Source organism: Odocoileus virginianus, chromosome 14 (genome assembly GCF_023699985.2).
Source record: "Odocoileus virginianus isolate 20LAN1187 ecotype Illinois chromosome 14, Ovbor_1.2, whole genome shotgun sequence".
In the NCBI taxonomy this organism is placed as follows: domain Eukaryota; kingdom Metazoa; phylum Chordata; class Mammalia; order Artiodactyla; family Cervidae; genus Odocoileus; species Odocoileus virginianus.
Window position 1 is genome coordinate 13,444,557 of NC_069687.1, and position 24,122 is coordinate 13,468,678.

At 39.6% G+C, this 24,122-nt stretch overlaps 1 long non-coding RNA gene across 1 annotated transcript in view; it reads right to left on the reverse strand.

Moving 5' to 3' along the window:
- LOC110147151 (uncharacterized) overlaps positions 1-24,122 on the reverse strand; it is a 65,497-nt gene that overhangs the window by 36,659 nt on the left and 4,716 nt on the right. Inside the window, exon 3 of the long non-coding RNA XR_002316762.2 lies at positions 9,335-9,424. This is a non-coding gene — a long non-coding RNA (uncharacterized lncRNA). The remainder of the gene's footprint in view (positions 1-9,334; positions 9,425-24,122) is intronic.

A 24,122-nucleotide genomic window follows, 5' to 3' on the forward strand; every position in this document is an offset into this window, starting at 1 on the left:
GGATGGTAAATAATTGATTCATGCTGATCCTTATGGTGAATTATGAGAAAGTATATTCTAAGATGATAATTCTTTGTGTGAATATGAAATCAACACCCAAATTTTATGTGAAATAATGAAAGAAACAACAAAATAGACACAATTTGGAAGTATATATAGTATGTTAACTTTTTGGGTTTAAAATTTTTTGTGTACCCACATGAAAATATATGCTTATTTATATACAGAAGGGCTTCCCAGGTGGCCCTAGTGTAAAGAACCTGTCTGCCAATGCAGGAGACGTAAGAGACTCAAGTTTGATCCCTGGGTCTGGAAGATCCCTTGGAGTCCCCTGACCATGCCCTAGAGGAAGTCCTGGCAACCCACTCCAGTATTCTTGCATGGAGAATCCCATGGACAGAGGAGCCTGGAGGGCTGCACTCCAAGGGGTTGCAGAGAGTCAGACACGACTGAAGCGACTTAGAATGCATGCCTACACACAGAATTTCTGGAATTACATGCCCACAAAAAAGAAACTGTTGACCCCAGGCCTCTGCTGGTTCTAAATAAGAAGGAGACTTAATTTTCATTATTTGTTCATTGAAGCTATGTTTTTCATTCTTACCATGATCAGGAATCACTTTTTCAATGAACTTAAAAAAATAAAGTGTCATTATTAACTGAGAAAGACAGGATAAATCAGGAGAAGACTGCTATATAAATAATCTATTAGAGATCTTAGAAATGAAAAATAATGGTCATAGAAATATTAATAAAAAAGTAAGAAGCTGGAGGTACTAAAAATACAGATTAGTTAATAAAAACTGAATTCAGGGACGTTCAAGTTGTGAATGTTCACAGAATATAGTGTTAAATAGCACAGAAATAGAAGAAATAAAAGAAAAATATTAAGAAACCTGGAAAACAGATCCAGAAATTCCATTATGTCTAATAGAGTTTCTGGTAAAAAAAAAAAAAAGAATAAATGCAAAAGAGGGACCATTACTGAAATTAATAGAAAGATATTTCCCATGAGTTTTCAGATACAAAGAACCATTTGAATGTCTAACAGTTTGAATGAAATAACGTCTACTCCTAGACACACAATAGTGGAATTTGAAAATCCAGAATAATGAGGCGGAAAAAAACCTAAGAGCTTTAGAAAAAGGGGAAAATGTTTACTTTGAAAGGGGCTATAATTTAGTCACAGAAAGATTTAGGAATACATACAAAACTTCAGCCTGACACCATTTGTGTTCACTCAATAAAGATGTGTCAAAAACATAATGTAAATGCTCAAAACAACAACAAAACCAAAAATACCTTCAAACTAACCTGGATTTCCCATATTTCCTTGTTTTTCCCATAAGGACAATCATTCGTGAGCCTCTTCAGATCTGTTGAAAAGGCAGACTATGGCATTGAACTTATTTATACTACTTGGTGGTACTATTTGAGGTTCAAATAGTATTGACTCAAATAGTATTGACTCCCAAGCCTATGGTGGACTGTTCTTGTGAAAAAAAAAAAAAAAAGATTGACTCTTTATCTTTTAATCATTGACTCTTCATCTTAAGATGTTAGAATAATGCTTAGCTATACAATATCAAGTAGCTATGAGAATTGTAGACTGCCATAGAACTGTATTTTTGAGGCGCTTCCCTTGAGGCTCAGCTGGTAAAAAGTCCACCTGCAGTGTGGGAGACCTGGGTTTGATCCCTGGGTTGGTAAGATCCCCTGGAGAAGAAAAGGCTACCCACTCCAGTATTCTGGCCTGGAGAATTCCACGGACCATATAGTCCATGGGGTCACAAAGAGTTGGACACGACTGAGCGACTTTCACATAGAACTGTATTTACAGATTACCAGTTCTGAGTGATCTTACTAATGAATAGACATCACACAAATGGTGAGGATAACAGTAGGAATAAAAAATCTTCCAAATTTTCCTCTTCATCTGGATCTTTTAGTATTGATAACAACATTCTTTTGAAATCATTTTATTAGAGTAGAAAAACTCCTTAATTACATCACCATGCTACTTCCTTTATTTCATTTCTTAGGTTTACAAGCATTTTTCCCCTAAAGTCTAGAAAAACAATAGTATATGCCAAAGCAATCCACGTATATTTTGGGAACAAACGATGTTTTGGTCAAGACATAGCACTGAATGTATACGAATATTATAGGACGGGGGGAAGGGGAGGTTCTTGATTGTAAATAGCCACTGTTGTATACTGGTCTTAGATTTTCAATAACTAAAATTGTGGCTGGACCAGCCCCTAAAGATTCTTATGATTGTAAGATGCCCTTAACAATAACCACTAGGAAAGTTTGACAAAAATGTTTACTACTCTCAGGTTCTGGAAATTACATGACATATGACACATTGAAGTCATCAGAAGTGGGGGAAGAGAGGGAGAGAGACAGACAGGGTGACCAGGGCATGGGGTGTGCTTTGATTGGGGCCCAGTGTAAGGCCTGGACAGGGTAGGACAGTGAGGGATAGGGAGGCTTGGCGTGCTGCAGTCCATGGGATCACAAAGAGTTGGACATGACTTAGTGACTGAACAACAACAAGTATAAGACCTAGGGTTTCTAGGGCTCATCATTAGGCATCCCTGTTAGCTCCGATGGTAAAGAATCTGCCTGCAATGCAGGAGACCTGGGTTTCATCACTGGTGTTTATTGTTTATTATTCTTTATTGGTGTTTTAAATATGAGAGTGAAACTATAAGACACTGATGAAAGAGATCAGAGATGACACAAACAGATGGAGAGATATACTGTGTTCTCGGATCGGAAGAGTCAATATTGTGAAAATGAGTATACTACCCAAAGAAATCTATAGAGTCAATGTAATCCCTATCAAACTCCCTATCTAGTTTTGTATTTTTCATAAAACTAGAACAAAAATTTTCACAATATGTATGGAAACATAAAAGACCCCAAATAGCCAAAGCAGTCTTGAGAAAAAAGAATGGAGCTGGAGGAATCCACCATTCTGACTTCAGATTATACTACAAAGCTACAGTCATCAAGACAGCATAGTACTGGCACAAAAACAGAAACATAGACCAATGGAATAAGATAGAAAGTCCAGAGGTAAACCCACACTCCTATGGGTACCTTATCTATGACAAATGAGGCAAGAATATACAATGGAGAAAAGATAGCCTCTTCAATAAGTGGTGCTGGGAAAACTGGACAGTTACATATAAAAGAATGAAATCAGAACACTTCCTAATATCATACACAAAAATAAATTCAGAATGGATTAAAACTTAAGTGTAAGGCAGAAACTATAAAACTCATAGAGGAAAACATAGGCAGAACACTCTTTGACATAAATCAAAACAAGATCCTCTTTGACCCACCTTCCAGACTAATGGAAATAAAAATGTAAATAAACAAATGGGACCTAATTAAACTTAAAGCTTTTGCACAGCAAATAAAACTATAAACAAGATGAAAAGACATCCCTCAGAATGGAAGAAAAGAATTGCAAATGAAGCAACTGACAGAGGAGTAATCTCTAAAATAAACAAGCAGCTCATGCAGCTCTATTTCAGAAAAGCAAACTACCCAAACAAAAAATGGGCAGAAGACTGAAGTAGACATTTCTCCAAATAAGACATACAGATGGCTCAATAAACACATGAAAAGATGCTCAACATCACTCATTATTAGAGAAATACATACCAAAACTACAATGAAGTATCACCTCATACCAGTCAGACTGGCCGTCCTTAAAATATTTATAAACAATGCTGGAGAGGATGTCGAGAAAAGAGAATCCTCTTGCACCATTATACAGATGATACCACTTTAATGGCAGAAATGAACAGGAACTAAAGAGTCTCTTGATGAGAGTGAAAGAGCAGAGTGAAAAAGCTGGTTTAAAACTCAACATTAAAAAAACTAAGATCATGGCATCCGGTCCCATCACTTCACGCAAATAGCTGGGGGAAAAGTGGAAATAGTGACAGATTTTATTTTCTTGGGCTCCAAAATCACTCCAGATGGTGACTGCAGCCATGAAATTAAAAGATGTTTGCTACTTGGAAGAAAAGCTATAACAAATCTAGAGAGTATATTAAAAAGCAGAGACATCACTTTGCCGACAAAGGTCCACATAGTCAAAGCTATGGTTTTTCCAGTAGTCATGTACAGATGTGAGAGTTAGACTATAGGAAAGCTGAGTGCCAAAGAATTGATGAATTTGAATTGTGGTGCTGGAGGACTGTTGAGGGTCCCTTGGACTTCAAGGAGATCAAACTAGTCAATCCTAAAAGAAATCAACCCTGAATATACATTGGAAGGACTGATGCTGAAGCTGATGTGATGAGCTGACTCACTGGAAAAGACCCTGATGCTGGGAAAGATTGAAGGCAGGAGGAGAAAGGGATGACAGAGGATGAGATGGTTGGATGGTATCACCGACTCAATGGACCTGAGTTCGGGCAAACTCAGGGAGATAGTAAAGGACAGGAAAGCCTAGTGTGCCGCAGTTTGTGGGGTGGCAAAAAGTTGGATAGTACTTAGGGACTGAAGAACATACCTTTCACTGTTGGTGGTAATGGAAACTCATGCAGCCACTATGGAGAACAGTATAGAGATTCCTTAAAAACTAGTCTTTGATATATTTTGAGTTAATTGCTTATTATGGAATGAGGCAGGGTTACAGCTTCAGTCTTCTGCATTTGACTATTCAGTTGATCCAGTGCCATTTGTTGAAAAGACTAATCTTTCCCACTTAGATGATCTTGGCGTTCTTGCTGAAACTCAGTTGACTGTAGATAGGTGGGCTAATTTCTGAAATCTCAGTTCTATTAATCTACATGTATATCCTTGTATCAGTATATGTACTATACCACTTTCATTTTCATTACCATTGCTTTAAGATAAGCTCTGAAATTAGGAACTGTGAGTCCTCCTATTCCACTGTTCTTTTTAAAGGTTGTTTTGTGTATCTCACTGTGACCCAATGGTTGGTCTGCTTAAAACTAAACCAGTGGAAAGAAGTAGATTTTTATAACTGATAGAAGCTTCCACATGCAGATATGCCAGAGCAATGTCAAGTGTGTGTGTGTGATAATACAATCATGGAGTGACCTCTCACCACTTTTGCTATATTCAATTGGTTGGAAGCAAATAATAGGATCCGTCCACATTTCAAGGGAGTAGGTTTTCCAGAGCTTGAACATGAGAAGTGTCCTGGTGTCTGTCTGTGAAAACATCAGTGCATTTTTTAGCATCTATCTAAATGTAAATAGCAGCAAATTGCCCTTTGCCGAATTATCTCTAAATTAAAAACTTTGACGACTTCAGTAAATATCTGGTGACACTAATTAAAATCAGGTGGGTACTAAGTGCAACCCAAACATTTCATTCTGACAGAGTACTTGCAAGAATAAACATAAATATGTGTGCAGAGACACACACACACAAATATGCCAAATCCCACCAGCAGTACTATGAATCATCATGGCCCAAGTAGTTTAGCAAATGGGATTCTTTTTTACGCTGAAAAAAAGTATACTGAAGGGCAAAAATCTGGATAATTCCATTTTTTCCAGTTATAATTATTCATGCCAAAATATCTAGATATCTGGGTCAACTGTACATTACACCTCGTTTCTTAAAAAATATCTTTATTTGCCTCATTGATGTCATACTTGAGTTCCATATGTGGGCTCCCCAAGTGTGCAATAGTGAAGTTTTGTTGTTATAGCCTGCCAGGCTCCTCTGTCCATGGAATTTTCCAGTCAAGAATATCAGAGTGGGTAGACATTTCCTTCTCCAGTGTATCTTCCTGACCCAGGAATTGAACCCATGTCTCCTGCATTAGCAGGTGCATTCTTTACCTCTGAACCACCAGTGAAGCCCAGGGAAGTTTCACCCTACATTAAAAATATAACATAAAAGAGTTTTGCGGTAGGTATTGCAGTTCTAAACTATCTGCACCCCTTTTCTGTTGGCTGATTTGTTTTACGCTTCTTCCCTTTACTAAAATAGCAGAAACATCTGCAACTCCTCCCTCAATCAGTACAACACTTTATGAGTCCCAGATTTACAAATAGTATCAGTTACATGCAGTAAACCTATTCTTGGTCTTATTAATTACTTTCCATCAACTTATCCCTCCGGCATTTTGGTTACAAAAGCATGCTGACAATCAACAGTAATGGTTTTCAGTTAGTTATTTGACAACTATGGCGTTTTGCAAAGAGTTTCTTATTAATTATTTAAAGTATCAGTGCCATGGGGAGGCACTGCTTGTTCTCTTATAAATCATATTCACTTAACTATAGCTGTTTTTCTCCTCTTCTCTTCCCACTTCTCTATAGAAATTTTAGAAGTCTAAGATAAAGACATTCTAAGGTGCATTAAGTTGTTTAATCTTTTATAAGGCAAATTTTTTATCATCTGAGCCATAGTAAACTCACCCCAAGTCTTAAACCAGACTCTGATTTTAAAGACATGTCACTCCCCATATGTTTCTCTAACACTGGGTAAGAAAATGAACATAAGCAATAAGTGTATCACATGAAACATATTTTAACAAATCTCTTAGATGGTATTCTGCTTGCATCTCAGTCTCTGGGAAAGATGATGATTGATGAATCACTAAATGCGTATGATCTGAAGTTCGCATGGGAAAAAGGTACATTGGGAAACCTTTTATTCAGAGGTTGTGGGCAAATGATGTGTGAAATTGTTGACAAATTGCCTTCATTAAGCTTTTGAAGTGGACATTTTTTTTTCATAAATTTGGCTTCTTTTCAAATGTGACTTCGCAGACTTTTAAGACATTCACTGTTAAATTACAATTTGCAATAATATTTGTCCTTGAAAATCTTTATTCTTGAAAAAAGTGGTAGAAAGTTTAGAGTTCTCTTTGACAATACTTACATGGATAATATTCAGTTTCTGAGCAAAACATGGATTTCAATGCTCCCCTATTTCCTCCAGATGAACAAAGGGAATAGGGATGAAATAGGAAGACCTTTTTTTGTCAACTATTGACCTCTCAATAACAAAGTCTTTTGTCAAGGGGCCCCCTATTGACCCTTGAAATTATAGCAATTCCATTATAGCTGTCTCTTTTCAGCTCAGTGTCATACAGTGTGGAGGATAAGACTGTGGTTTTATAGTCTGATTGTTGGGGGTTTAAATCTCAGTTCTGCTACTTTCTAGGGGTGGGACTCCAGGCAACCAGCTAACTTTTCTTTGTCTCAATATAGCCTTTACCTGACATACAATTGACTATTGAAATATGATAGCACATATTATTATATATTTGGAGAATCAGCACAAATATTGGTCTGAACTGTGAAGACCAAACATCTATCCAGGTTTCTGTAAACATCTGTACTTGCCTATAAGCCCATTGTTTAAGGAATACACTTTTGGTTCCTATATGACAAATATTTAGGCCTTTTCTCCTCTGGGGATCATTTTTGTAGAGAACAGATAACATATTTCCTTCATGCATTGACTTACTTTTAAAAGGTTTTCTTGCAAATCACCTCCTTTCTTCCTCACACAACTCTGTAGTATGTAAACAGCCAGATAGCTAATCAGTGTTCTGAGACAGTTATTGAACAAATGAAAATGTGGCAGATCTTTGTTTCTCCAGATAAGGGGATCAGATCACTGAGAGGTAAAGTAAGCTGGCCAATGATACAACCAGACAAATAGAGCAAAGACTGAGATCCAGAAATCTGCCCCTCTGTCTTCAACTGTCAAAAAGTCTTTAAGTATATATAAATGTCAGCTGGTCCTGGTCCTACACTAAGTAGGTTTATCTGATAGAGATTGTCCTCTCTAATAGTTTACAATCTGAAAAACACAGAACTTTGACTCAGATATTCAAGGAATATGGTATCATTTTCCAACTCTGGCTGCATTTTCTAGTCATCAATTTTGCCAATGAATATCCTGCAATCTGAGAGGTGGGGTGGATGAAGACGGAATCAGCAAGTGAAATATCGATTTGCTTTTAATCCATGGTAAGGAAGAGTTGTTTGGAAAATTCCTGTCCATTTCTCAATGTTTTAGTCTATGTCTGATTCAGTTCTTCTGTGTAGTTTTCAGCATGGGTCTTATTTTGGAGCTTATGTTTCAAGATTGAATTCAGAGTTTGAACTCTACTGTCTGGCTTTCAGTTATTCTTCAAGGATAAGTTTTTGCTGTGTTTCATTAGAAGGAGCAGCCGTAGTGGTTGGGAAGTTAGTAACATCCAGCTTCAAGAAAGTCACTATTTGACCAACATGGCTATGGTGATACCATCAACCCTTCTCAATTCAGATATCTTAATGTCCAATGGACCTGTTGTTCAGTTGCTAAGTCATGTCAGACTCTTCACAACCCCACGGACTGTAGCCCGTCAGGTTCCTCTGTCCTTGGAATCATCCAGGCAAGAATACTGGAGCGGGTAATCATTCCCTTCTCCAGGGGGATCGTCCCAACTCAGGGATCAAAACCAGGTCTCTTGTATTGCAGGCAGATTCTTTACCAGCTGAGCCACCAAGAAAGCACATACTATCTCCTGGAGTTTGCTCAAATTCACATCCATTGTGTTGCTGATGCTCTCTAACCAACTCATCCTCTGCCACCCCTTCTCCTGTTGCCTTCAGTTTTTTCCAAAGTGGACTATAAAGTCCAGATCTACATGTTCCTTTGCTTGAGAGTCAAGGTTAAGAGAGGATTCCAAAGATACAAACCTCACCCTTAGGGAGTGTGTTTTACCTCTGGGCTCTCTACCACCTAGAGCGTTTCAGAGTACTGACTCAGAAGAAAGATGGAACCGCAGTGATTCACAAGAGGCCACTCATCTCCAGGCAGCCTGGATGAGAAACTGATCTACTCCAGTGATGGCTGGATTAGAAGCAAAGTATCTCAAAATACCTTTTCCTTTCCTTTTTTTTGGCTGTGTGGCATGTGGGATCTCAGTTCTCTAACCATGGATGGACTTGCACCCCTTGCATTGGAAGCTCAAAGTCCTAACCACTGGAACACTGGGGAAATCTTTCAAAATGCCTAATTCTTGATTCATATTCCAGGGGATCTGAAGAGTAGAAAGTCATTTCTATGAATCTGCATGTCCTCTACCATCTCATGATGCTCTTGGAAGACTTGTGGCTGGAGTGACTCACAAGGTTTAGGGCGGAGGAATGAGGAATTGTCACACACACACACACACACACGCATACACAACACAGACACTCACACAAATAATCATACCAGGACTGGTTGCTTAAAACTGCAAAAAGTAATGAGAGGTACACACTTCTCTGCGACAGGTGTTGGGTGTTACTGCCCCAGCCCTGCTGCTAACTGCTGTGCTTACCTGCAGAAGTCATTCTGTGGTTATGGACCTCAGTTTCGCAGTGTTTACATCCTGGGATCATTGCTCCCTCTTCTTCTTCCACACATGAGTCTATAAGCGGAGGAAAAGAGTAATAACTATTTTCAGAATTTATTTCTATATTAAAAGAATGACTGGTGTCATTAAAACATATGATAGAGATACAGTTAATACAGGCTAGGAAGGTACGCTTTCTTTGGGTGCTCCAAATCAGACACGAATAGCATTTGATGCATTTTTCTCTTTGGTTAAATCATTTGTATGATAGGAGAAAGCCATAAAAAATCAGAAAATATTTTTAAAATGGAGTCTAAAAAAAGCAAAATGTTTTTTCTCTTTGGGGCTTGATTTAAAATATCTAAAATGAGTTTCAGTCCTGTACAACTTTAATGCAGATCAAGTGTTTTAAAATATTTATGATAAAGAAAATGATTCCATCTGGGCAGGGAATTTATTACTGGAATATCAGACCAATTTGAATTGAAGCCACTGTGAGATTAATTTCTTCTCTGCTGCTGGAATATAAATGTGTTCTGACAGCTGCTTTCTGTAACTGAACTGTACTTATTTGCATGCAGCATCTTCTACTCAACAAAATCATAAATATCAGAGGAACTCTGAATGGTTTAACCAACAAACAAAGATTGATTATTCACGCAAATGCCAACTTGGGATTTACTATAAATAAGAAAGTATTGGCCAGTGCCTGTTTTGAAATCAACACTGGTTGTTTACAGCTTTCGGAAAGACAATCATGAATTTCAGAAGAACTTGCTGATGTTAAAAAAAAAAGAATTACTCAAAGGGAAAAGACATGGCCTTGATCAAACACATATTTTTCAGATTTATTAATGATTAACACATCACTCTTTTGGATTATGTTTCCCTTTCACCATGGCTAATAGCTGAACACTATTACAGAATTAACATGTCATGAAGGCTGTGTAACCATTTAAGCATTTATGTAATATAATCGGCATCTGAGTAGGTACAGTAAGAGGCTACAATTTATGCATTGATGATGATAAAAGAGAAGGATTTCAAAGAAAGAAGCTGAATTTGTCATGCTTTGTTCAGGGACATGTGTGTGCTCAGGCACAGTTTCATCTGATTGAGAGGCTATAGATTCAATCAAAAGATCTGAAAGTCAGCTTCGCTTTCATATCAATAAAAGGACCAACTACCTTTTAGAGGCAAATAAAAGTGAGCAAGCACCATTAAAATTGAGACCAATTGAGAATAAAAGTGGTGTGTAAACAAAATGGTGCAAGATAAAATTCTCACTCTTTCTCAAAAATCATATCAAAAATCGTATCTTCTTATTTCCCCCACTTAAGAAGAATTTCACAACTAACTGAATGTCTTTGCCTAGATAGCCTTCTTTTCTAAGCACTTCAGCCACTGCCAGAAGGTATCTAAGGCAGCACTGGAAAGAGAACACAGACATGAAATCCAGTATGTAGTGTCTATGCATGCATGTTCAGTCACTTCAGTCATATCAGATTCTTTGTTAACCCGTGGACTGTAGCCCGCCAGGCAACTCTGTCCATGGGATTTCCCAGATAAGAATTCTGGAGTGAGTTGCCATGCCTGCCTCCAGGAGATCTTCCTGATCCAGGGATTGAACCCGCGTCTCCTGCGGCTCCTGTATTAGCTTCCCGATAGATTTCTTTACCTGCTGAGCCATCAGGAAAGCCCCGAGTGTTATGCCTCTCTGTTAATAGTGATCTTTGAGCCAAAAGGAATGTCCTGGAAAGAAAAAGAAAGGAGGAAGTGTGGAAGAAGGGAAGGAACTGACAGGAAATTTTTTCTCTATGTGTTCCAAAAAGAGTTACGTTCAACTAATTGTAAACAGTTTATATTCCCTGAAAATGACCAAGACATTCTCAGTTAAAAGACACCAAGTATCCACTTTAAATAGCTATAGTGCAATTCTCAGTAGCAAACTCTCTACTTTCACTCTTCAACAAGGACAGAGATTTTGTAAACAACTAAAACGAATTCCCTGGTGGCTCAGCTGGTAAAGAATCGACCTGGAATGCTGGAGACCTGGGTTCGATCCCTGGGTTGGGAAGATCCCCTGGAGAAGGGAAAGGCTACCCACTCCAGTATTTTGGCCTGGAGAATTCCATGAACTGTATAGTCCACGGGGTCGCAAAGAGCTAGACATGACTAAGTGACTTGCACTCACAAAAACAAATTCCACTAGTGGCAAAATTGAGTGATACTTAGACAAAGTGGAAAGAGAACAATATTAGCAGTTTCTCTTGCTTGAAGTCTAGAATGCTCTAGAATCCACTGGACTTTTACATTCCAGGGACTCTCATTAAGCATGGTCAGCATTTGCTACAGAAATGGTTTTTCTGAGTCATTCTTGGGGAGAAAAAAGAAGAGAGTTGTTTGGAAGGATTCAATCACTTAATTCTTGCATTTCTGTCAGTAGGAGCATGGTGGTAAAAATGGAATCATGGGCTATATTATTCAGAAGTCTTCTTTTTTAATAGAAAACCAGATGTTCTTAGGCTTTCTACTGAGAGACTGGAAATGGAAAAGTAGTATTCAGTGCTCATTTACAGCTATTTTCTTCTCCCCCTTTCCTTCTCCCTCTTTTCAATTCCTAAGACCTAATTTTAGGTGGATCAAAAGTGGTCTCTTATAACATGGAGCTTGCCCAACCAAGAATCACAGCATTATTGAGACTACGTTCTAAAAGGTCTGCTGCTTACCTGTCATGTCCACTGTTAGCTCCAGGACCTCACAAAAACAATTGATTGAGGTTCATCTGAATCAAATTGCCTAGAATTTCAGAAGTAAGAGAATTCCAGAAAAACATCTATTCATCTATTTCTGCTTCACTGTCTACACTAAAGCCTTTGACTGTGTGGATCACAACAAACTGCAGAAAATTCTTCAAGAGATGGGAATACCAGACCACCTGACCTGCCTCCTAAGAAATCTGTATGCAGGTCAAGAAGCAACAGTTAGAACTGGACATGGAACAACGGACTGGTTCCAATTTGGGAAAGGAATACGTGAAGGCTGTATATTGTCACCATGCTTATTTAACTTATATGCAGAGTACATACTGTGAAATGCCGGACTGGATGAAGAACAAGCTGGAATCAAGATTGCCAGGAGGAATATCAATAACCTCAGATATGCAGATGACACCACCCTTATGACAGAAAGGGAAGAGGAACTAAAGAGCCTCTTGATGAAAGTGAAAGAGGAGAGTGAAAAAGTTGGCTTAAAACTCAACATTCAAAAAACTATGATCATGGCATCTGGTCCCGTCACTTCATGGCAAATAGATGGGGAAACAGTGGAAACAGTGACAGACTTTCTTTTCTTGGGCTCCAAAATCATTGCAGATGGTGACTGCAGCCATGAAATTAAAAGATGTTTGCTCTTTGGAAGAAAAGCTATGATGAACCTAGACAGCATATTAGAAAGCAGAGACATTACTTTGCCAACAAAGGTCCATCTAGTCAAAGTTATGGTTTTTCCAGTAGTCATGTATGGATGTGAGAGTTGGACCATAAAGAAAGCTGAGTGCCAAAGAATTGATGCTTTTGAACTGTGGTGTTGGAGAAGGCTCTTGAGAGTCCCTTGGACTACAAGGAGATCCAACCAGTCCACCCCAAAGGAAATCATTCCTGAATATTCATTGGGAGGACTGATGCTGAAGCTGAAACTCCAATACTTTGGCCACCTGATGTGAAGAACTGATTCACTGGAAGAGATCTTGATGCTGGGAAAGATTGAAGGCAGAAAGGGATGACAGAGGATGAGATGGTTGGGTGGCATCACTGATTCAATGGACATGAGTTTGAGCAAGCTCTGGGAGTTGGTGATGGACAGGGAGGCCTGGCGTGCTGCAGTCCATGGAGTCATAAAGAGTTGGACACGACTGAGTGACTGAACTGGGGATGACTTGGGGCCAATGAGTGGAAAAGTCTAAGCAAGGCTGATCCTTCTTGTCCAGCTGGCGAATCAATAGTCATGTTGGAATTAGAAATAAATTTTAATATATTTTGTCTTTTGATAATGAGAAATTACCCAGAAACTTTTACCAAGTTTTCACTGGATACCAAGCAGAGACAGTGTTGTGGACTGTTTGCTGTTTGTCCAAGAAAACTTTATTCATGGAACACATTACTGGATCGTGGTGTGACGAACACTCTTTGGAAAATGTGGTTTTGTTTACTCTTTCTCTCTCTTCTTGGTCCAGCCAGAGTTCATATTTCTCCTGGTGTGCCCTGGATCCTCTCCTCTAGTCCAGTTATCTTCAAGTTCTCATGGAGCCACAGATCGGCTCAAATTCTCATTCTTCTGGAGGGACAGGTTTCATGTTTCGTCTGTGATAGAAAGCCAGCACTCAGTGCAGTATGTGTTGGCAGCCAAGTCACTATTATGACTTTCACCTCTAAGTCTACTTCCTGCCCTCTTGAATTGTGGTTGCCTCTTTTCCTTCAGACAACAAAGTTGTGCTACCATGATAGATTGCTTCCATTCCCCCGACCACTTTCTTTTTATCTCCTTTTTGAGGCTGAGGGCTTCTTCATTGGTTCCAGAGATGGGTTGACTCACTAAGAGTAGGAGAAATGACTCCCAGTTTCTTCTCTGTTGGCCTGTGGTCACAGTTCCTTTCACTTGTCAGGTGAAAATCCAAGCCAGTATGAGCTAAGATCTTCCCAGGAGATTATAATGTTGATGTTGTATTGATACAGTTTGTCCATGAGTCTTCATGCTTCCCAGGGGGTGCAGTGGTAAAGAATCTGCCTGCCAGTGCAGGAGACGTAAGAGATGCAAGTTTGATCCCTGGGTCAGGAAGATCCCCTAGAGTAGGAAATGGCAACCCACTTTAGTATTCTTGCCCAGGAAATCCAAGGACAGAGGAGCATGGCGGGATATTTAGTCCATGGGGTCACAAAGAGTCAGATACGACTGAGCATGCACGCAACCAAATATTCACATCTCAGGAGGATTGAACGCCTGTAGCCTTTCTTCTTCACCCCAAAGTCAATTGCTTTAGTGTATTTAGTATAGCTAAAGTGTTGATTTGTTCTTTTGTCAATTCTATTTCTTTCCCTGTTCACTAAGCAACAAACACACAAATTCTATTACTCAGGGTATGATCAATTTACTTATTTATTATATGCTGGATATAATGGACCGAACATATTAAAAAAAATGGATCTTTGCCCTTGAGAATCTCAGAATCTAGAAGAAATGTATGTAAATAACCAACAAAAAAGGTAATTAGTAATACACAGAAGACATTATATAAACAGAAAAATAAGTGACTGAGCAGAAGAGGCATGGAAGGAAGTTACTTATACACTCAATATGAAAAAAATAATTAGATCTGTTCCTTGAATGATAAGTAGAAATTCTTCAAGTAAAGAAGGTATAGGGGTTTGAAAGTTTTTAGGAGGTGGAAATGAGGAAAAGAGACAGAGAGGAACTGTTCTTTGGCTGTGAGCCATATGGCTTCTAATCTAAACAGTATGTGCTTAGTCATTCATTTGTGTTTGACTCTTTGTGGCCCCAAGGACTGAACCCCACCCAGCTCCTCAGTCCATGGAACTTTCAGGCAAGAATACTTGAGTGGGTTGCCATTTCCTTTTCCAGGGGATCTTCCCGACCCAGGGATTGAACCAGGGTCTCTTGTGTCCTGTATTGGCAGGTGGGTTCTTTACCACTAGCACTACCTGGGAAGGCCAATTTAAAAAATGGAACCCATAGAAGCAAATCTTTCCTCATATACTAACACTTCTTTACCCTCAAATCCCTCTGAAGTGCCTCATATGTGTTCTTTATGAGTCCATGAGAAAAGTTAGGGGAAAATAAAAGAAAAACTCTTTACATCATAGAAAATAGTGTTTGATAAAACTAGAAGGTACCACTTTGAAAAGAAAATGCAAGTAGTATCTCTTTTCAACAAGCTAGTTAGTTAGTTCACCAGAATTACTTTGTTGCTATTTCATAGCTTTGCTACATTGAAAACCCCACTGCTATACTGGAGCCAGGCTAAACTGAAACACTTACTGGAGCTTTAAAATTTTGTTTAGAGAATGCAAGTGTTTAGCGAATAGTGTATTAGAAGACAGCAACAAACGTTGGTGGGATGGATGGGAACAGGACTCATGTGAAAACAGGAATGTTTCTACAGTTTAAAAACAGTGGCTTTACTCACTTTTCAAGACTTGTGAATATTTGAAGGCATTAAGAGATATTTAATCAAACTTGCTTGTATACATTATAAAAAATACTTAACTAAAGAATTCATGGAGGCAAACTGCCAAAGCTTAGTAGCTTCTGCAGAGGAGCCAAACACAACCATAATTAAACTATGAGGGTCAGTAAGTGGCTTTGTGAATTATCACATGTATGTTAAGTAACGTTGGTAATTGACAGAAACAGTTCCTGAGATGCACAAGTATTGGGAAGATGAAGTAAGCTAAGTGCCTGGGAATAAATCTGTGGAACACAGGAGGATGAAGCTAGCAATTTCCAACACTTTGGAGCCCCTATCAGTTTATAATGGAAGGGGTTTGTAACAAACGTCTTAGCCCTTTTAAACTTGTAGACTGTGATGAAGATCCATGAGATGTGCTCCCCCTGGGGCTCACAGGTCTGTGGGAAGATGTGCTAGGTCATGCCATGCTACAACTTGGTTGTCTGTCCCCATGAATATGGATCTGCCTGTCCCAGGGGCAGTCACAGTTATCTCAGAGTTAAAAAGTGAAGTGGCAACTCTGGGAGCAGGAAGTCAAGACAAATTCAGGGGGATAGTTTGATAGAATTGGGGCCGGCAGCCTCCCTTCTCCAACCACAGAGGTTAAAAATAATCACTGGTGAAAGCTGGACATGTCAGACCACAAAGGAAGAGGGTGGCTCCAGACAAGAAGAGGACTAAGGCATAGAAGATGCGGTGTCAGAGGAGTCAGCCGTACCCTAGATCTGGAGAAGTAAGGAATGCATGAACTGAAAATGTGAAGAACCAAGGTCAAGAATCGAGGTTGAGAACCTTGGAGACAAACAGGTAGCAAGCTCATCTTAATATCAGAAAGAGTGGGTAAGAGTGGATATGTGTAGATGTATAATTGATTCACTTTGCAATACCCCTGAAGCTAACACAACATTGTAGATCAACTATATTCCAGTAAAAGCAGTGGGAAGCCCCCACTACTGTGCTAACAGCAGCCAAATTCTCTCACCTATTCTACAGCAGATGCCTGTTAGCACATCCCTGGGCTTCTACAATCTGTCAGTTCTTCACCATAAAGCCTGCTGATCTGAAAAATATCAGCCAGATCAAATTGGTTCCCCAATTTGCATTATAATTAAAATAAAGTTCAAAATGATTATCATGTTCACAAAACCCTGTATAATCTGACTTATGCTCCTTTTCCAGCAAACCTGGAAAGTTTCCATTTATTCACAACATTCTCTCCATCCTGGCTGCGGTAGATTAGAATGTTTTTTCTTAATTCCTCACTTCCTGCTTCTGTCATGTGACTTTGCAATGCACCAAAGTGGACCAAGCCACTCCCTCATCCATTGGGTTTGGACTTGGCTGAGTGACTTTTGTTTCTGAGGCTTGTGAAAGTTTAAGATACTCTTGCAAGTTTTGGCCTGGCGTTTCTGAGTTCTGAGACCCACCATGAGAAGGGCGTGTACTAGCGACCCTCATTTCCTTTGGCCTGGGTTCCAGAGGGACTTGTGGGGGAAACCTGAAACTTACCTGCATCCTGGCACCAAGCAGGGTTCACCCACAAGCCTACATTAGGGTGATCCAACACTAACTAACACTAACTGTTGCTGAAGCTGAAGCTCCAATCCTTTGGCCACCTGACGTGAAGAGCCGACTCACTGGAAAAGACCCTGATGCTGAGAAAGACTGAGGGCAGGAGGAGAAGGGGGTGGTAGAGGATGAGCTGGTTGGATGGCATCAAAGACCCAATGGCCATGAGTTTGAGCAAACTACAGGAGATAGTGAAGGACAGAGGAGCCTGGCGTGCTGCAGTCCGTGGGGTTGCAAAGAGACGGACATGACTGAGCGACTGAACAACAAAATCCATGAATGACTCCACCTCCGTGAAAGCGGAGACCTGTTACCTTATTCACTGCAGTAGTTCTAGGACTTGCAACAGCGTTGAATTCCTGCTGAGGTGGCACTGGACTCTCCTGAAACTTTGTGCAGCCGGGCTGTGATTACTGGTTATAAGGCCATTGGCTGTTATTCTAGTTTTCACAGCCCTCAAAGTCGTTCCAATCACACCCTAAGTGCCCACTTATAGCTGGGAAAGAGGGATAGCTTGACCAATACTGAAAGTCCTTGGAGTTTTGCAGAGAAAGAGGAGACATAAGTGAAAACTGTTTATATCAGGGAATTTGCTGCTGCCAGAGAACCAATGCACATGTTTCCACTTTAAACAAATTATCTGTTGCTGCTGTTGTTGAGTCGCTAAGTTATCTCTGACTCTTCGCAACCCCATGGACTACAGCACCCCAGGCTTCTCTGTCCTGCACCATTTCCCAGAGTTGCCTCAAACTCATGTGTACAGAGTTGGTGATGCCATCCAACCATCTCATCCTCTATTATCCCCTTCTCCTCCTGCCCTCCATCTTTCCCAGCATCAGGGTCTTTTCCAATGAGTCAGCTCTTTGGATCAGGTGGACAAAGGATCTGAGCTTCAGCTTTAGCATCAGTCCTTCTAATGAATATTTATGCTGATTTCCTTTAGGATTGATCAAGAAAGTCACACTGAATTTCAGGAAAGTTTTATAATATCTATAGTTGAGAAAGATACATTCCTTTGTTATTTTGTAACTTTTCCACATAAGATTTCAGGTTTAAATTGACTGAATTTTGATAAAGATACTGAAAATAGCATTTCTTCATGTTGAATAAATGTACATGATTCATACACTAAAACAGTGTATTTAGATATGATGGCAAATGAATAGAGTGACATTTTCAGGGGCACATAGAGTGAAAAATTTTCTGTTTTGTTTATGTATATTTTCTATGTAATTTAAAATTTGTCATTTAAGCATCATGTATTTTAGTATACATTCAGTTCAGTTCAGTTCAGTCGCTCAGTCATGTCCGACTCTTTGCAACCCCATGAATCGCAGCACGCCAGGCCTCCCTGTCCATCACCAACTCCCGAAGTTTACTCAAACCCATGTCCATCGAGTTGGTGATGCCATCCAGCCATCTCATCCTCTGTCATCCCCTTCTCCTCCTGTCCCCAATGCCTCCCAAAGTCAGGGTCTTTTCCAATGAGTCAACTCTCCGCATGAGGTGGCCAAAGTATTGGAGTTTCAGCTTCAGCATCAGTCCTTCCAATGAACACCCAGGACTGATCTCCTTTAGGATGGACTGGTTGGATCTCCTTGCAGTCCAAGGGACTCTCAAGAGTCTTTTCCAACACCACAGTTCAAAAGCAACAATTTTTCGGCGCTCAGCTTTCTTCACAGTCCAACTCTCACATCCATACATGACCACTGGAAAAACCATAGCCTTGACCAGATGGACCTTTGTCGGCAAAGTAATGTCTCTGCTTTTTAATATGCTATCTAGGTTGGTCATAACTTTCCTTCCAAGGAGTAAGCATCTTTTAATTTCATGGCTGCACTCACCATCTGCAGTGACTTTGGAGCCCCCCAAAATAAAGTCTGACACTGTTTCCCCATCTATTTCCCATGAAGTGATGGGACCAGATGCCATGATCTTAGTTTTCTGAATGTTGAGCTTTAAGCCAACTTTTTAACTCTCCTCTTTCACTTTCATCAAGAGGCTTTTTAGTTCTTCTTCACTTTCTGCCATAAGGGTGGTGTCATCTGCATATCTGAGGTTATTGATATTTCTCTCAGCAATCTTGTATACATTAGACGGAAATATTATTATAAAGACAGAAATATTATTATATTTTCTACTTTTTCTTCCTTCTTATTGAACAAAACATGTTATGTCTCAGGTATGTCAGTTGTTTAGTTATTAAGTTGCGTCCAACCCTTGCGACCCCATGGAGTGCAGCCCACCAGGCTCCTCTGTCCATGGGATTTCCCAGGCAAGAATACTGGAGGCGGTAGCCATTTCCTCTTCCAGAGGATCTTCCTGGCCCAGGGTCAAACCCAGTTCTCCTGCATTGCAGGCAGATTCTTTACTACTGAGTCCCCAGGGAAGTTCTATCTGTTAGGTATCCAGTTGGCTTTAAGTAACAGTGTCTATCCTTCCATTCCTGGGAGTTTGGAAGTAAAAAGTTGCTGGCATTGCCTCCAAAGTTCTGTGTCTTCTGCACTCCAAGTCATCATCCTTATAATTCTCCTGACATTTCCCTGAAATTCACAAGATGCTGCCACAGTTTCAAAAAACAGTGGAGCTGAAGAAAGAAGAGGGAAGAAATAGTGGCAGAACTATCTCTGGATTTTATTTCCATGACAAAAATCTATTCCAGGTGCTCCTACTGAATTTTGCTTACATTTCTTTGGCCAAGGCAAGGCCATATGGCCATTCTTAACTACTGGGGGTTCTGGGAAAACAAGTATTTAACTTTCACTTTTACTTTTTTTAGATGTGGACCATTTTTAAAGTCTTTACTGAATTGGCTACAACACTGCTCCTGTTTAATGTTTTTTGGCCCCAAGGCATGTGGGATCTTAGTTTCCAGACAAGGATGGAACCCACCCCTCTCTGGTTGGTAGGCAAAGTCTTAGCCACTGGATCACCAGGGAATTCCCAGAGGGATTTAACTTTTGACTCAAAGAGAAGAAGGCAAGGGAGAAGGAAGGGCAAATGTGGGTTGGGTGACCTGGCCAGTGCATGACATGTAGTGGCTATGTTCATTAATTGTTGAACAACAAAGAGTTATCTTCAGGGGCTACTCAAGAATGTTAATCTACATGCATGTCCACCAGTATTACTGTTCCCCCTCCCCAGTGTGGGGTGATGCTAGGACAGTAGGTCAGCCAAAGACTACATTTTCGAGGCTCCTTTGTGTCCAGATGAAGCCATTGAACTTGTTCTCATCAGTGAAAAGTGAGCAGAGGTGATGAGACAGGACTTCCACTGACTCTTTGTGCCTTCAGCCAGCTGTGTGCAGATGACACTGTGGTTGGTGCAGCTATAAGACAGAAGAAGCCTGGATCCCTGAATCACCATGTGGAGCAAAATCTCCAGTGGACTAGTTACATGTGCTTGTTACTAAAACTTGGAAATTTATTTACTACAGGTGCTAATATTACCTTAGGGGGCTCCCCAATTGGCATGAGTGAATCCGTCTGCCAACGCAGGAGACACAGGTTCAGTCTCTGGGTCTGGAAGATCCCCTGGAGAAGGAAATGGCACTCACTCCAGTATTCTTGCCTGGAGAATCCCCATGGACAGAGGAGCCTGGTGGGCTACAGACCATGGGGCTGCAGAAGAGCTGGACATGACTCAGCAACTAAACAACAACAATATTACCTGACATAAGACAATAACCTATGCTTATATCACCCTGAGTCTTTCATTTGTTTCTTGCTTATGTTTTCCTTTGTTCAGTTTTCTATCTTCACTTTAGAGATTTTTCTCATTACCCTACTTTTAAGCAGCCATAACTTTTTGTAGTTTCTCAAATAAGTTGAGCATTATTTCTTCTAATGACTTGCTTTTACTCTGCTGTGTTCTAAGAAGCCAGATAATGAAATATGTTAGGACTTGGCTGACTGCTATAACACTCTGAGCTAACCATATAATGCTGGTTTGGGCTACTGTGCAGTCTCATGTGATTTACCTCCTATAGGATAGTTGCCTGATAAAGGACAAATAGGGAATTGCATGCTAAATGTAATTCAGAGTGAGGTGCAAGGGTTTGGTAGAGTATGTGAGTATTGTAATATTTTGAATTACAGCAAAGGGCTATTTTGTTTCCCAGAGCTGTAAAGTGAACTTATGTGAGCAGATAGAATTTCAAGAGTCCTATATAAAGTGCCTATTCTATTAAGCAATCTATATACTTTATAATGATGATATCTAAATTATTTATCTAAAATACCTAACCATGAGTCATTATGACTATGGTGAAGATTCAAGTGGCATAGTGAATACATGTCTAATTAAGTTTTGCAGGTTTCAAAAGATTTTTCACCCTAAGTTAAACACATAGTATCTCTGCTGAAATCCAGGCTTGGTCCAAATCTAGGGTGGCCTGTGATGGCATGACATTGGTGGCAGAAGATAGGGAGCAATATCACAGACCTTGCAATTGATCTCAGTTCTAATCTTGCTGTGCATCATTTTAGGATTTTCTCAACTTCTCTGAGCCTCAGTAGTCATCTTGATAAAGTTAAGTCTAGAAGCACTAAGTCGATTACAGACATTAAGTGAGACATGCAAAGTACTTAATTCAAAACAGCACACTGTTAAAATTCATGCATGTTCTTTTTTTCTTCTCTAATATTGTAGTTTAAGTAAAAATACTTATATTAAATGTTCTAGGGTGGGCATAATAATTTTTTTTTTTTAACCATGATTTTCTATCTGAAACAAGTATGTGTTTTGTCAAGAATCCAACTTCATATTTTTGTAATAAACATAATAATTAACAGTATTTACTCTTTTAGTTAACACATGTATTTCAATCAAAAGCCTATTTTAGAACTGAGTTGCCACCTTCCACCATAATTGCAGTAACAATATGCAAATCCACCCATAATCTAAAATAGGAAAATAAAGATGAGCAGGTGATTTAGTTTTTTGAAGGCAACCTAGTGTGCTAACAAGGGGAAAAAAGTCAATATAAATGTGAATAAACTCTAGTTTAAATAAACTGTAGTTTATTTAAAGTTTTAAAATAAACTTTAAAAGAAAACTCATTTTTTCCTTTTAAAGACAGGTATTTCTCATGATCATTCTCAGTATTTTTTTATCTCAGGGAGTGCAGCTTTGAATGTTTCCCCCAAAATGGGTTTCATGGGAGGATTCATTTTCTCTACAGTATTTCCAGGGAGACTTACAGCAATGATGCGATGCTTTGCAAGCTTTTAACCAACACTCCAGTTGAGGGAAAGAGGTGCACTGATTGGTTCCTGGCCCCATGGCTCTACAGAGCTCTGGCAGTCTGTCTGTTCCCAGGGCCAAGTGCACAGAGAAAATTAACTTGACCTTCTGGGGCTCCACCTCCAATAAAAACAGACTCCTGTGGTATTGTAAGGGATTCCCAGGTGGCGCTAGCAGTAAAGAAGCCAGCTGTCAATGCAGAATACACAAGAGACAGGGTTTCGATCCCTGGGAGGGAAAAATCCCCTGGAGGAGGGCCTGGCAACCCACTCCAGTATTCTTGCCTGGAGAATCCCCATGGACAGTGAAGCCTGGTGGCTATGGTACATAAGGTTGCAAAGAATTGGACACAACTGAAGTGACTTAGCACGCATGGACACATGGTGTTTTAAATCAAGCTAGATTTTGGATTCAATACTCTAAAAATATAGTATTAGAAAAGAAAATATTCCTATTACTCAGAGTATGGATTTATCAATATTTCTTAAAGTAGCTCAAAAGTCACTGAGTTAGCTACTGAAAAATAGAAACAAAAATGTGAATATCAATTGACATTTACATTTCTCTACTTTTATTTTTTGTATCAGGTCAAAAAAAGACAAAGTCACTGGACAATTTACTAATTTAGTAATTGGCCAGTTCCTTTCATCAGTGGAGTCTTTTAACCCTGATATTCCCAAATCCAAAGTTTAGGGTATGAACCATTTTAGGCTTCTTTGCCTAAATTACTCAGTGCTGAGTAGACACAGATGTAAACCCAATTAACACTAAGAGATCAGTGATCATTACGGTTCTGGCTTTCCCATATGTGGATGAAGAAGTGGGAGGTGTTATAAATGACAGTACCTAAAGAATACATAGAAATCTTGTGGTGAAAGGGCTTCTTTTTTCAACTTAAAACTTTTGATGTTGAAATAATTGCAGGTTTATCTGCATTTCCAATGAATAACACAAAAGGATCACATTTACCCCAATTTAGCTTCCTCCAATGATACAATTTCGGCAGAACTGTAGTACAACATCAGAACTGAGATGCCTATATGGCTAGAGTCAAGATACAGAACATTTTCTGCACCATGAAAATCCTTCATGTTCCCCTTTTATTCAGAATCACCTTAACCATTCAGGCATGAATCTGTTTTCCATTTTTATAAATTTGCCATTTCAAGAATTTGGGAAGTTTTAGCTACTTGTCAGTCACTCAGTCCTGTCTGGCTCTTTGTGGCCACATGTACCGCAGCACATGAGGCTTTTCTATCCTCCACTGTCTCCCACAGTTTGCTCAGATTCATGTCTATTGAGTCGGTGATGCTATCTAACCATCTCATCCTTTCTTTGGTCTTCAATCTTTCCCACTATCAGGGTCTTTTCCAATGAGCTGGCTCTTCACATCACATGGCCGAAGGATTGGAGCTTCAGCATCAGTTCTTCCAATGAGTATTCAAGGCTGATTTTCTTTAGGATTGACTCATTTGAGCTCCTTGCTGTCTAAAGGATTCTTAAGAATATTCTCCAGCACCACAGTTCGAAAGTGTCAATTCTTCGGTGCTCAGCCTTCTGTATGGTCCAGCTCTCACGTCCATACATGACAATTGGAAATACCATAGCTTTGATTACATAGACCTTTGTTGACAAAGTGATGTCTTTGCTTTTAGTACATTGACTAGGTTTGTCATAGCTTTCCTTCCAAGGACACTGCACCGTGGTGGGGGTGGC